A 16,117-nucleotide genomic window follows, 5' to 3' on the forward strand; every position below is an offset into this window, starting at 1 on the left:
TGTCTGGTCCAGTGGGATGATGTTTTAGACATACACTGAGTTTACTGACTGCAACATCTGTTTTCAGAAATGTCAGCACTTCTCACCTTTAGTTGGAAGCTGCTAAGTTCTACCCCAAGAACGAGGTACACTTTGAGCAGTTAGGGTGAAGAGTTTACCAGGCCCTCTTCAACGTTCATATCTTTTATGCCTTCCTGAACAGTGCTCTAGGGAGAGAGCAATGTGGTCTCGGCTATTAAAGATAGAGGGCCAGGAACACCTGGTCACAATAAATATAGGCTCCTTCTTTCAGCCTTCTCTGTGGTCTTAAAATGAATCTACAAATTTTAAAATTTGTCATTTCCAGGATTATGATAATCCCAGGTAATGAGACATTTTCACAAGTCCCACATTGTAAATCTGATGCTTCCCTATTTAAAACGCCATATTGAAAGGAGATTGAATTTTGTTTAATTATGGAGTTTCCTAGATTCAATTCATACCCACAGCAGAACAATTAAGAATATTTATAAGATATCTTATTATAAAATCATTAAAGCAAATGAATTCATTGAATATTATTTTAAGTAATTGTCCACCACACTGGAAGCAGTTAAGCAAATTCCCCCCATGTAGAAATACAAAGCCTAAATACACCAGGTGACGCTAGTGGTAAAGAACCCACTTAGCAATGCAGGAGACTCAAGGGATGAGGGCTTGATCCCGGGTTGGGAAGATCCTCTGGAGGAGGGCATGGTAACCCACTCCAGTATTCTTGCCTGGAGAATCCCATGGGCAGAGGAGCCTGGCAAGCTCCAATCCATAGAGTTGCAAAGAGTTGGACATGACTGAAGCGACTTAGCATGCATGCAAATATCCATGGGCTTCAGCAAATCTAAAATCGTCTTTCCAAATAATAACATTTATTGGTATGTTTCTAATTACAAAAGTCATTCATGCTTATTTTAGAAAACTTGAGGGGAATAAGAAGAAAGCAAAACCATCTTCAATCTTCCTCATGCTTGGAATCTTGACATCCAAAAAAAAGGCCAATTGTGAATGCTGTTGAGGGTCCTTTTTCAAAGTGACTACATTTTGAACTGAATATGTATTTGAATCTGAAATACAAATGAGCATATCTGATAATAGCACCAGTAACAATGGCTCTCCATGCTACTTTCTGATGGTGGGACAGCCCAGTTTAAGATACACTTTCCTTATTCCTTTTCTAAGTTACTTTTTCCAATTATGAAAATAGTACCTTGATTCTGGAAAATTGGGATAACACACACACACACAAAAGTACTCTGAATGATCCTTGCTTCTCCTGAGGACAAGTACTGGTGTCGGTATATTTTCATCTAGCCCCACATCTTTCATTTTTCACATCAGCAGGTGCTTTATTAGAAATGAATTGGCTCAGATCCTCTTAGAAAGGCAGGCAAATTTGACAGTGTTAGACAACCTGGGCCAGGGTTGGGTAGACTAGCGCTGTGTGAGGGAAGGCTTTCCAACAACTGTGCTCTCTGGGCAGGAATTGGGGGTGGAGTGTGGAGGGAGGGAAATGAAAATGATCTGATCCATAAAAGCAAAGTCAAATGTTTTGGGGGTCGAAGGATCAGTGCTCCAGGGCTTCTTTGGTGGAGAAAAGTGGTACCTTGTCCTTATTCCAACTCTTACTCTGCCGTGATGGGTGTTTCATTCCCCTATCAACTTGTGAAAATAACCAAACCTGCCTAATAGAACTGGGGCACATGGTAGGTTCTATATAAGTGCTTATTGAATGCAACTAAAGAAAACCAAATTTCTAATCTGGACTGCAATCTGACTTAAGAATATCAAATTGTTTTCATGAAAGAACTGTAACTGAACTTAGTTAAGGGAATATACATATCTTTTAAGCCAATATGGACATGATTTAACATACACTGGATTAGGTGATGATGATGGTGACAGTGGAAAAGAAGGAAAACGTGAAGGCTAGGAAGAATTAGCCATTTAACAAAGCACTGTGCTTGTCTCCATGTATGTGTCTGTATATATATATGTACATACATATATACATCTCTAAGTGTATATGTAAAAATGAAATTTTTAATAAAAATGTCTCAAGCTATGGTGCCGATACACTTATTTTTAGAAAAAAGAAGAGGAACTGAAGATGCCAAAAAATAGACTGTCAGATGCCAAGAAATATGCTCAAGAATAAAAAAAAAACTTAATGAGAAAAATGTTACATTTATACATTAGCAGGAATCTTATTTTTGCTTCCATGAATTTTAAAAGTTGTATTGATTTGACTCAACAAATTGCATTAGCATCCCATTTCTGCTTAGAACTTTTAATGATATGCAAATGATCTATCTGAAATGAAAGCCAGAAACCCACATACTTGGAGATTTTCTTTTTATTCCTTGGAAAATTCCTTTAATGTTTGGAGAGTGTCAACTGTGGATACTGTCTACTCAGCGTAGAAAATAGAATCAGTGAAAGTTCCTCTGCTTCAACAGATGCTCTTTATAATCTTTGGGGTCCTGAGACTCAGAGGGGCGGTGTTTCTGAAAGGGTGGCCCAGAGACCACCTATGTCAGAATTGCCTGGATACTGATTAACATGCAGATTCCTGGGCCCTGCCCAGATCCACTGAAAGAGAATATTTAGGTATGATGCCCCAGAAATCCAGTGACGTTTATGCATACCAGAATTTGAAAATCCAGTATAAGAGGTATTTGTTTAAAGATTTAGCAAGTCCAGACAGGAAAGGATGGAATGAAATACACTGGTTCTTTTACCAATAGGGGTCACTTACTCTTTAGTCTTGAATTTGGTTCTAACAGGCTGAGAGATAACAAAAGCCACATGCAGAGGGTGAACTGATACCCAACAGAGGGGAAAGTCAGGAGGTCTCTTCTCCAATGGATAGATCAATTTTTCAGGCATTGTAATAATAAGAATGATGAATGTCATCTTTTGATTACTTCTTTGCATTCAGGACTGTCCACATGCAACTGTAGAGATTCTCAATTGATCCTCTCAATAACTCAGAGTGGGACTTCCCTGGAGGCCCAGTGGTTAAGACTCCGAGCTTCTAATGCAGGGGGTGCAGGTTCCATCCCTGGTCAGATAACTAAGATCCCACTTGCCTCGGAATGCAGCCAAAAAGTAAAAAAACAAAAAACTCAGTGCGATAGGCACATTTTTGTTTTATTGATCAGGCCCCTGAGGTTTAGAGAGATTAAATAACTTGGACTGGGTCTTTCTTCAAGTAAGCTGAGATGGTATCTCTGATTTCAGAATCTGGGACCTCAGCTCCTAAACCACAGCGCTTTCACAGCTTTTATAAACCTCAGTTCTGAGAGTGCTTCATAAGAAAACGTGCTCCCCAGATGGTTGAGTAGTGAAGAATCCGCCGGCCAATGCAGGTGACACCGGTTTGATTCCTGGGTTGGGAAGATCCCCTGGAGAAGGGAATGGCAACCCACTCCAGTATTCTTGCCTGAAGAATCCCATGGACAGAGAAACCTGGCAGGCTACAGTCCAGGGGGCCACAGAGAATCGGACATGAGTGAGTAACTGAGCATGCGTGCATGCATAAAGAAAGAGCTTTAACTGAAGTGTCTCCCTCCTCTTCCATGCCTTCCTTGGATCCAGCTTGAGCAATTAGTATCATGCATCTCATGGTGGGACCCAGGAGCCCTGTTAAAACCACAAGCAGAGGGAACTCAGCGCTGGCTACTGTCATTCCCTATTGCTTTCCAGATTCAGGAATTCACTATTCTTTCAATCATGATAAAGAGAAAGACCTAAGTGCCACTGTGGGTGAAGGTGCATTGCTCAGTTTAAAACACTCTGTAAGGGTGCTGAGAATGGTCGATTTCTTGATTTGAGTACTTGCTATGTGGATAAATCCAGTGTGTGAAAACTCAGAAAGTGTACACTCATGAAATATGCACTTTTCTGTATGTATATTACCCATATTTGACAAAATAAAGCTGCTGTCTTTAATACTGATTTATGTAGCTTAGCTACTCGCTTCCTCTCTGTCATCATCCTCTGGTTCCTCCTCCCCCTTTCATTTCCAAATCAGCAAACAGTTCTTTGATGAGAAAATGGTAAGGTAATTATTCCAACAACTGCATATAGAATTGTTTGTTAGACGAAAGACTCAGAGTAGGGGTTCACCCTGGTGAGGGAAACGGTCTGTTTCCCTGCTGAATCCTTTTCATGCCTTGGTTTCAGTAATTTCAATGTTTAGCACATTTTTCTATTGTGTTAACACATTGTGTGCTGAATACGCAGACCCAAAGCATCTTGAATGTGCTTTAAAATTCTTGCTGAAGTAACCTCACAAGACCCCCACATTCTTTAGTTCTGCCTGTACTGAGAATCAGCAGTCACTTTTAAGTTTTAATAAGTTTCACATGTTTTGTAGTGAAACTGTGCTTGGTTAATTCCAGCCTTTAATTAGTAGCCTCTGGATCGGTGTATACCAGACACGGGGATGTTATTAGTGTGAACTGAAAGCTACGTGTGTTACCCCATAACAGATCAAAACAAACCTTGCGTGCTCTGACACAAACATTAAACCCCACTGAGACCTGACCAGGATATGGTTTTCAGTTGTAAAAGAAAATTGTAATTCACAAGTCCTTGCCAGATGTCATACCCCAATACCTCAAGTTCATTACATCTACCCAGAGTAGGTGGTCATACAAGGTTCAGCCAGAGGGACTTGATTTGGTATTTTAATCATCTAAAAAGTGGATTTATTCAAAAGACTTCAAATGGGCATATTGGTGCATCTTGCAGTTGTTGTTTTTTCTGAGTTTTTTAATTTTTAAAAAAACATTTAGAATGTACATTCTTAGGGATGTAAATCATACTTTAAAATTTAGGAGACAGCTTCAAAATCCTCGTATATATTATAACAGAAGTTCTATCATTTGACAATGTTAAATCAAGAGGAAAATTTTCATCTACAAAATGTAAAAGGAGGCTAAGATAAAACAGTAAGAACTGAAAAACTCTTTTAAGGAGTAAACAAATGAGTTCTGAAATTTTCTATCTCAAACTCAGGCAACACCACGGATGTCACAAAATGCAAAATTACCCAAGCCAAAACAACAACAAAAGATCTTTACCAAGTTGACTGAGAAAAGAGTCAATAAGTATTTTTAACAACTAGCTTGATTGGCAGTGGCCTCTGAAGTGTTGAAAGGTATTAGATAAAGTTCAAACACTAATACACTTGGTGTGTTCACAAGTGACCACAGGCTTATGCCAGAACAGAAGGGCTCTGCCCCATCTCAGAGCTGAACACAGAACACTGAACTCCTAGACTTCTAGGCAATTTGCACACCCTTCCCTGATCAGTGTGTCAAATGACTTTAGCAAAATACACATTTTGTAACTTGCTGCTAAGCTGCTGCTAAGTCACTTCAGTCGTGTCCGACTCTGTGTGACCCCATAGACGGCAGCCCACCAGGCTCCCCTGTCCCTGGGATTCTCCAGGCAAGAACACTGGAGTGGGTTGCCATTTCCTTCTCCAATGCATGAAAGTGAAAAGTGAAAGTGAAGTCGTTCAGTCGTGCCCGACGGTTCGCGACCCCATGGACTTCAGCCTACCAGGCTCCCCCGTCCATGGGATTTCCCACGCAAGAGTACTGGAGTGGGGTGCCATCGCCTTCTCCGTTTTGTAACTTACATTTCTCATAGCCTTTTTTAAACTGTTAGATTTGTCAATGTTTTCTTTGGTTAGACAATGGATCTTATTCTGATACTTACTTCAGTAGAACTTCAATATAAGCTCACAGTAACACGTAATGCAGGTGGTAGGGCATAGTAGTAGCTTTCATCTTACAAGCAAATCATATTTTATCTGGCTGTAACTATAAAAATTTATTCTTGAGGGAATGTTGTAGCAAGATTTTTTTTCAATGAGATTTTACTGTAGTGACTCAAATTCCAGTGATTTGAATTGTAAATTATTGTATTATTTTTTCCCCTGTAAAAAGGTAACTACAGAAAGCAACCTCACAGTATTCTGGTTATATACATAATTTGACACTAGGCTCCCTATTGACTAATTTGAAAGATACCATTATGTTTCTTTGCTTTTAGAAGCCCCTGATTGCCCATCACTGAGGAAAGAGCAACGCTTTAAGATGTGGTAGAAGGAAGTTCTTTTAAAGAAACTCCCCTCTCTCTTTTCACACATGTTGAACTGTGAGGAACCAAATAATCACATTTTTGAGAAAGAGTGTTTTCTTTCATCAGCACCAGAAGCCAAAGATTTTCTTTCTTTTCTTTTTTTTTCTAAGCTGGCTTTTAGGATCTCCAGTGCTAATTTGTGTGTGTGAACTAAGCAATAAAACCACACAGGCAAACCTGAACTAGGCTCTGAGGTTGGAGAATAAATTTGAACCTTCTTTGGAATTTTTCCTTTTGACTTGTTTTCCTCTCCAGATACAAACCACAGAAGCAGAATTTGTTGCTCTTCATGCTGTGTATAAATTGTTGTTGGCACCAACTTTTTGAATGATATTATCCTCTAAGCATCCTTTGGAGGACTAAATTTTTACTCTTTCTTCTCCATTTTAAGTGTAAAAATTTCAACTTCAAAAACTAACTAAAGGTCTCCTGGCTCATTATCTGTTTGGAGTTTTCATTAGCAATTCATTTTAGAAGAAATCCCACCCACCCCCCCACACACACACACACACTTTCTGATTAAAACAGGTAGAGTTCCTTCTCTTTTGTTGGTGTTGCTTTTTGCCTGCAATGAAGAAGATTTAAAATCATTGTCTATAATTTAAAGAAGTCACTAGTCTTCAAAAGGTTATTAGATAAACAAACTGAGAAAAGTCCACCGTATAATCAGTGAAAGCTTAACTTTTCATTAGAATTGATAAGTACTTGATCCTTTTGGCCTTTATTATTAGGCTTGTTAAAAGTTTCAACTTACCAAGTTTCTGTTAAAAAAAAAATTTTGATGTGTTTTAATTCAAATGATCATTTTAGCAGCACAATATATAAGGTGGCACTGTAGTAAAGAACCTGCCTACCAATGCAGGAGACATTGGAGACATCGGTTTGGATTCCTGGGTCAAGAAGATCCCCCCGGAGTAGGAAATGGCACCTCACTCCAGTATTCTTGCCTGGAAAATTCCATGGGCAAAGGAGTCTGGCAGGCTACAGTCCACGGAGCCGCAAAGGGTCGGACACAAATTAGCGACACACACACAGCAACAGTTTCAATTGCTACTAAGTTTTTGTAAAAAAATAAAAATTGATGAGTTTTCATTCAAGTGATCATTTTAGCAGTGCAAAGAGATATAGTAATACCTCATCTGTTGAGCACATATGTTTGCATAGAGCAAAATTTCCATCACTTCTCTCTCTACCTGTTATAGCAGAGCATAATAGGATTTAAAACCAAAAGGAAGACCTGCTTTTCAGTCTTCTTTCTTCCTTTTAGTGGTTAAATGACTTTAGGTAAGTCCCTTAATTATTCGAGCCTCCGTGTACTCAGCCCTTAAAAAGAGTAATTAATAGTGCCTACTTCAAATGTTGGTGTTAGATTACAAATTCTAACATATGTAAAAACAAACTGTAAACTGATATGTTACCATATTACCAAACAGGGATGAGTATCTGCTCTAAGTAGCTCTCCGGTTAGCATGTTTATTACATAAGGCAATGGGGAGATGGTGGTTAAGAGACCAGTGTTTGAATTTAGACATTCCCGGGTTCAAAACTTGGCTCTGTGTGTTGTCAGCTCTGATAAACGTTGACAGATTTTCTTGATCTCTCCCTCAGATTTCTCCCTATAAAAGAGGTGATAATAATCTTACCTCAAAGTGTTACCAAGAGGATTAAATGCGGTATTTCCATTGAACACAGTATAGTGCCTGACACTTAGTAATTGCTCAGTACATGTGCTGCACTTCTCCAGGCAGGAATACTGGAGTGGGTTACCACGCCCTTCCTCCAGGGAATCTTTCCAACCCAGGCATTGAATCCAGGTCTCCCACATTGCAGGTGGATCTTTACTGTCTGAGCCACCAGAGAAGCCCAAGAAAACTGGAGTGGGTAGCCTATCCCTTCTCCAGGGGAACTTCCCAACCCAGGAATCAAACTGGGGTCTCCTGCATTGCAGGCAGATTCTTTACCAGCTGAGCTACCAGGAAAGCTCAGTACATAGTAATATAATATTATGATTTTGTCCTTGCCCATGGTAGTCACTGTAAGTGCTGCTTGAATAATTAAAACCATTACTTTTTAAAAAAGTGACTTGTCAAGCGTGTATAGCTGACAGTGTCTGTACAATTGAAACAACTCAGCAAACATTTGCTGAATGAATATATATAACCTTAGCCAATATGGAATTTTTAAGGTGTACTTTGTATTATCTAGCAAATGCCTAGCCATTTAAAAATATTTTTAAGACAGGTATCAATCAAGCCATAGCTACATAGGTTTCCAATGATTATTTCACCACAAAACTTCAAACAAAGATACTTATGACTCTTATTTATTTAAAGATTTTAGCCTAAGATAGGTCTTTAGTCACAACACAATTATCTTTAGACAGTGCTCTCCCTTGCTAATAAACTCAAAATGCTATGCTTGCTATAGGGACTTGTCCTAGTGCTCAAGAAATTCAGCAGGATTATAGTTGTCGAACAATTTTGGAGACTAGCTAAAAGTATTGTTCACCAAAAAGAACATTTTGACAGTTTTATTATTTTTTCATAAAAATAAAGCAAGTTTCTTGATTTTCTGTGAAATAAGTCAAACCAAAAACAGAAAGTCCATAGATTATTTTCTAATTTTATTGCAGTGCTCCATTGGAACTTTATCAGCCTAAGAAGTAACAGAAGCTGATGTCATATAGTGTTATGTAAGTATTTATAAAATAAACCTTCAGTACTATGAGGAGACAAAATAGAAGGTTTGGCCGGTTTTTATGGATTGATTTCTTATTTTATTGCATTGTGGTCCATGAAAATTATTTGTATAATATAATTGTCTCAGAATTTGTTGAGGGTCCAGTGGTGGTGGTCCAGTGGTGGACTCTGCACTCCCAATGCAGGGGGCCTGGGTTCAGCTCCTGGTCAGGGAACTAGATCCCACATGCCACAGCTAAGAGTTTACAAGCTGCAGCTAAAGATCCTGTGTGCCACAACTGAGACCCAGTATGGCCAACATAAGTAAGTAAATACATACATATTTAAAAGTAAATGATCTTATTTTAAAAAAGTATTTGTTGAGGCATTCTTTTGGGTCAGATACTGAACATTCTTTGTATGAAGGTTGGAGTTTTATGTTAGATTTGTTACTTGTCATAACATTTTTAGTCTTATTAACCCATTAATTATTAGTCCTAAAGGAATGTGTTAGTGTCTTCTACTATGATTGGATGTCTGTCAGTTTCTCCCTCTAGTCATATTGGTTTTTACATAATACATTTTGAAGCTATGCTGTTAGGATCTTATAAATTCACTAATGGAGAAAAGAAGAAGTAACAGTAGCTGAAAGAGTGGAACCACACAACCCATTGTGGGCATAAATGTGAGCAAACAGTGAAAATAGCCAAATGGTAGACAACAGAGGAAGAGTTATTGAAAATATGACTTATACCCATTAAGCAACCAGGCTTTGGGATTTAAACTATAAATGGTTGTGTGAGGAAGCTGTTTGCTGTGAGACTGACAAAAATGGGGACGCAACTTACTGCTATTTATCTGGTCTTCCCACTGGTGTTGCTCAGGTCTTCCATCATACGCTTGAGAATTTAGAAGCAGACACCTACATTATTTGACAGGAAAATAAGGGGAGACAGGAGAGCAGTTAGGGGTGTCTGGGAGACCGCAAGCAGTGAGGTTCGGCGGGGAGGAGAGGATGTCGGCAGCAGATGTCGTTAGCTGAAGCAGTCTGGTGTCTGACAGCTCGCTGTGCAAAGCCCCCTACAATGCTGCCCCACTTCTCCACCTTCTCAGGAGGTTTTCCCTTGATCAGTAGACCCCCAGGAGACTCCCAAATCATGCCATTCCGCCTTTGCGTATGCTTCTCCTTTTGCCTGGAAAAGTCCTCATCCTCCTCTAGAGGGCTTGCCGCTCACACATCACTTCCTCCATAAAGCCTCCCTTCCCCCAGCATGCCCCAATGCGCCCCATGTGGTAGTGTGGCTGATCTCCAGGCACTGGTCGTACATTGTGTGTTGCCAACCAACATCTGTCCCACTGTACGCTCAAGTCTAGCTTGTGTTAGATTCCTTTATGTTCAGTACACAGCATAGTGCCTGGCACATTGAAAGCCCCTAAATTGTAGCCTAAAATAATGGAATACAAATGTAAACAAAGCCATTTGTATTTGCATTTTAATATCATCACTTTATAGGAGAGCTCAAGTACAATGAATAGCCCTGTTGGAAATTCTAAAGCTGAACATTGATCGGAAGATTAAAAAATTAATTTTCAAATGTGAAAGAATGACATAGAGGGTCATTATTAGGCGCTTCTTGAAAAAAGTTTTCTTGGGATTCAAAAAGTTGAAATGTGGGGTTCAGCAAAATGAAAAATAACGGGTATTTAAACTTCAGGTTTTACCAGAGCCTACTTTATTGTGTTTTGTTTCCTTACCTAAAATTTAAATTCCTTAGGGAATATTTTTATTTCTATTTTCCAACAAGTAGGCACTTTTCTTGACATGTAGTTAATGCTCACACATACACACACACACTCTTCACCGCCACACACAAATACCCCACATCTTAAAAACTGATGGGAACTCTGGCAATATTTTGTGTTAAGAAACACATAAGAAGTTATCTGCTTTTAATAGAATTAACAAATACATAGTTAATTCATGAATAAGACAGTGTCTTAGTTTGCGAATGACTGAGGATACCCCCAAATTCCTGGCTGTATTTGGCAGCCCAGTGACTCCAATTAAAGGAACAGCTTCAAGGATGCTTTCCCAGTATGGAGCTTATGTTTATTTCTTTTTTCTATTTGTGAAATCCTATAGCTGCTACTGTAACTCAAAAGCTGGTGTGATGTGAATGTGCCTCTAGTTTGAAGGAACAATTTCAGCTGTGAGGACTTCTCCAGACAGCCTGTTTTCTCTATTTGCATGAGGACAAGAAAGAGAGATAAAGAGCCAATACAAGAATATCTCCTGGACAGGACTGACTTCCTCTGAGGCCCCAGAGAAGCCATTTGAACACTCTTCCTTAGTTCCTCCAGCTGTAAAATGGAACTAATAATGATTAATAATGTATATCACAAGGTAATCGTGAGGATTAAGTAGTCAGTGTTTCAAGGTGGTAGACCCAAGTATTGAAATATTTCTACAGTGTGAAACTCTGTTGGACCTTTTTTTTTTAACCTGGCTGAGCGTTAGAGTTTTCTATTAGATTGAGTTTTCAGATCCCCTAAGTTTATTTAAATCCTCAATTCAAGTGACTCTCAAGCAGGGTGATTTATTTCTATGTTAAGAATTCCATTTTGTGGCAAAGTCATTTCTGGAAACAATAGCACTTAAGCATTAAGACAAACAATGTGAATTCCTATCCCAGCTCCATTGCCATGTGGGCAGATCCCCGCAGGTTTTGGCTCCTCTGTTTCCTCTCAGGTCCTGAAGCAGAGTTTCTGTGCCTGACTACAGGAGAAGTAAAGACATAACATATGGTAAACTGCTTTAAGCTCTGTGGTAAGGATGCCAGAGAATATTATTCTACAGATGTGAAAACTGAGTCCCAAACCCGCTTGCCTTAAATCAAGTGACAAGTGAGCATCAGGAATGACACTCGATGCCAATTACCTTGGCCTTAATTGCTTCCTAAGGAATCAAGTTCCTACAGGAGTAGAGTTTTCTCTTGCAGGGACTGCCCTTCTCACTTTGATGAATGTAGACTTTCTTTCACCTGTTGAGCTCACCTTTGCCTCACTCTAAAAATGGAGCTGTCTCTCTTTACCGGCAGGACAGAAGAGGAGGCTGCTAGAGCTTCTTGCCAAGGAAAAGAACCTGGTTACAGTGTCCAGCTGAAGACTTATTTTTGGCTGCCGAGGACCCCGTTATATGGCTTGTAGAAATTAAATGAAGTCTTGAGAGAAGGCCAGAAAGGCAAGAAAATACTGTTAAATCTCGAGACCAGTATGATGTGGAATAAGTAAAGGGAAAATATAGGGTGTAAATTGAGTTGTAATTTCAACCAAGTCAATGCAGTCAGTTGTGATGTCCAAACAACAGATGCATAAAAGCTTAAAGACCCCAAATATTACAGACTCTGGCTGCTACCCAAACACCCTTGCAGCTGAAATAAAAGAGTCTTGTATTCTTGCAGAGACGAAACCCTAAAGACACAGCAGCAGAACCTGTCAACTAAAAGGGTTTGCAATGGATATATTGCTAGTAATCTTAAACCCGCTCAGGAGAGAATGAACAGGTTTGGAAGCAAGCAGGTTTTGTAGAAGGATGGGTTTTGTGTAATACCCCACATGTTCGTTGTACCCAATGACCTCGTTATTATGCCCGTGAGTACTGGTTAATGTAGCACAATAGTATATAGACACAGGACTCCCTGGATGGAGAGTTTCTTTTCTAGAAACTCACATGATTTCTTCAAGTCCTCTCTGTTGGTCCCACCTTCTTGGCTCTGGGCTAAAAGGAGAAGAAAAGAAAAGCAAAAAATAAAAACTGGCATTTTTGATTGCTTACTATACCCTAGGCCTGTGGTTGACCTGTGTGCTTAGTCGCTCAGTCACGTCCAAATCTTTGCGACCCCATGGACTGTAGCCTGCCAGGCTCCTCAGTCCATGGGGATTCACCAGGCAAGAATACTGGAGTGGGTTGCCATGCTTTCCTTCAGGGGATCTTCCCAACCCAGGGGTCAAACCCAGGACTCCTGCACTGCAGGCAGATTCTTTACCCTCTGAGCCACCAGGGGCTTTAGGCCTGTGATTAGTATAAACAACATCTCATTTAACTAACACCATCCTTGTAGAAGTTTATGGTCTACATTTTAAAAACATTATAAATTATTTTTAAATCTTATTTTATTTATTTTTTGGCAGCACTGTGAAGCACATGGGATCTTAATTCACCGACTAGTGATCAAACCTGTGACCCCGGAAGTGGGAATGTGGAGTCCTAACCACTGGACCACCAGAGAATTCCCTAAAGGTTTATTTTTTTAAGAATTTTATGTATTTATATTTGCCTGTGCTGGGTCTTCATTGCTGTGCAGGCTTTTCTCTAGTTGCGGAGAGCAGGGGCTACTCTTTCTTGTGGTGCGAGAGCTTCTCTTTTCAGCGGCTTCTCTTGTTTGCAGCACAGGCTCTGGGTTGCTCAGGCTTCCGTAGTTGCAGTGCAAGGGCTCAGTAGTTGCGGTTCCTGGGATCTAGAGCACAGGATCAATACTCATGGCACATGAGCCCAGTTGCTCCTCTGCGTGTAGGATCTTCCTGGACCAGGGATTGAACCTGTGTCTCCTCCATTGACAGGTGGACTCTTTACCACTGAGCCACGGGGAAGCCACCCGAAATGTTTTGTATTAACATTTTTATTACTGTCCAAGGTTTTAAGCACAACTATGAATAGCTCTGATAGCAGAGCCGAGCCTAGAACTCAGGTCTCTCTGAAGCCTGAAGTGGCTTTTCCCTTAACCATCTCGCTCTCCTGCCTGTATAAGAGAGGAGGTGGCCAGGACAGGCAGAAGCAGTGTTCTGAGCAGTTTCTGTTCAGCAATCGAGAAGTATCTGAAAGAGAATTCCTTCCACACTCCGCCCTCAGCCACTCTCACCACCACCAACTGTATTTATTTTATTTATGTTATTTCCAGTTGCTACCATTGACAGCCAGAAATAAAGAGTAGCATAACATATTTACTTTTGTGCTGTCTCAATTTAGTCTGCTAGCAGTGCGTCCCCCCTACTGATTCCTGCCTTTCCTTTGCATCCAACGCCTCTTACAAACAAGAGCAAAGAGGTGGTTTTTCTGGTGTTCCTTATGAACTTAGAACAAATAGCTTCGGGGGGAAAAAAATCATCAATTCTATTCAGTGTTTTAAAAGCACAGGCATTTAGATGTTGAAAGGGCACTGTCTAAAGTGATTTCCTTGACACAACCCTTTGGACTTGGCTTCAGTTTTGATGAAACGCACAGGAAAGCTCTCATCATCGGCTTGGACACATACTGCTTTTCCTTGCAGTCCTGCGTGTTGTCTGCACAGGGAAAGGAGAATAAATTGTGTCCTCTTCTGCTTGCAGCTGCCAGCCGTGCTCTGGTGGCAGCAAAGTCCTAAGCTCTCTGCAGATCATAGTTAGAGGTCAGGTAGGATTTGGAGAGCCTGCATTCAAAATAGAATGAATTGTAAAACTCAAGCTTCCAGTTTAGAGGAATAGAGCACTTATTAGGCTTTAAGTAATGATTTTGAGTTTATAAAAACTTCAGGCCAAAAGAAAATATTTGCATGACTGTATTAAGGGGTTGGCAAATTTTAAACTGGGAAATCTGAATTGATTTGATCCTGATGGCAGTCTTCTCAGATCTCCAGTTATGCTCATACTCATTCGAAAAGTTGGATCTGACTCTTTGTGACCCCATGGACTGTAGCCCACCAGGCTCCTCTGTCCATGGAATTCTCCAGGAAAGAATACTGGAGTGGGTTTCCATTTCCTTCTCTAGGGGATCTTCCCATACCAGGGATCAAACCCACATCTCCTGCATTAGCAGACAGATTCTTTACCACTGAGCCACCAGGGAAGCCCTGATCTCCAGTAGGAAGTGGGACACAGTGCCATGGAAATCCCTGCTGTTAAAATGGTGCAGGCAGGTAGGGTCCTGCCTAGCATCTGCGGAGACATCTTCTCTGGGGCCTGCAGCATCAGTGTTCTCCTGGGGGCGGACACTGCTTTGCCTCAGACTCCATAGAATAGAGACCCAGAAAAGACCTCCCAGTTATTGAGTGGGAAACCAAGACTTAAAGTTTGTGTTACTGGAGAGGTTGTTGCATCAGTGGAGTCCAGGAACTTGGTCTTTGCCAGCAGACCACAGAGAGCAAGAAAAGAAGCTGCAGTACAGTCTCTGGGGGAGTTTAAACCCCATCCCTGCCAGCTCTTCCACGTAGCACATGTTCACTGGCATGTACCCTGGGGCTGCAGGATATTCTCACTTCAGAAGGAACTAGCCTATCTCCAGTGGCCACAGGGAGACGTGTTAGCAGCTCTCTTTCCAGGCTTCCCTCTGTCCTTGGATGGGTCTTATCATCAGCAAATTCAGCACATGCTGTTCAGTATCTGGCATCACTGAGTCCACTCTCCTGCCCAATGGGGAAACCCCTTCTATAATCCTGACACTGAATATGCTTAGGGACAGAGCAGGAACTACTTTCGGGGTTTGAGAGACTAAAGAATCTTTACACTGAGTTGAAGCCTCCTTAAATAAAAAAATGAGAGAAACATTAGGCTGATCACCTACTATTCTTGGTTAATATCTGATTTGGTATTATGCTGGATCTGGGTTCCCTTTCTGCTGGTTTTGTTAGCTCCTCCAGATGGAGCTGGGGTACATGTTGAATAATACATAGATTTTTCCAATTTTTGAAATAAGCTTGATCAAAGAGTTCTGTTTGTTTGAGGGAAGTTGAACTATATCTAAATTAAATAAGAGTGTCATCTATTCACTTTTCTTATGCTTAATGTTTTCACTACCAATCATGCTGGGGGGAAAAAAGCTATGATTGATTAGTAGGAAAGCAGCTCCTTCCCCTATTTTTTTCTTCTAGAAGTATGGAAAGTCATTTCACATGCTGGTGGAAAAATGCCTATTTGTTCTTTGGGGAAGTTCACAGAAGCCGGTACCGTGCTGGGTAATCAAGAGTGTCTCAGATAAAACTGCTTTACAGAAAACATTTTGCTTCGTATTAAAGAACTTCATATGGACACATACTTGTGCTTATCAGCTTCCTGCCTCCCTAGATCTTTTAAGCACTCATCTCTGAGGTAGATGCTGGTGATTCCCATACTGAAAGAAAATGTTTTATAATAGTTTTCTTATCAATGGGTGATACATCATGTCACCCATTTAGCTGTGAACACAATGCTGCTAGTGAAAGTTCCTCTTTGTTTCAGGT

The sequence above is a fragment of the Budorcas taxicolor genome, chromosome 5, assembly GCF_023091745.1.
Source record: "Budorcas taxicolor isolate Tak-1 chromosome 5, Takin1.1, whole genome shotgun sequence".
NCBI lineage: Eukaryota > Metazoa > Chordata > Mammalia > Artiodactyla > Bovidae > Budorcas > Budorcas taxicolor.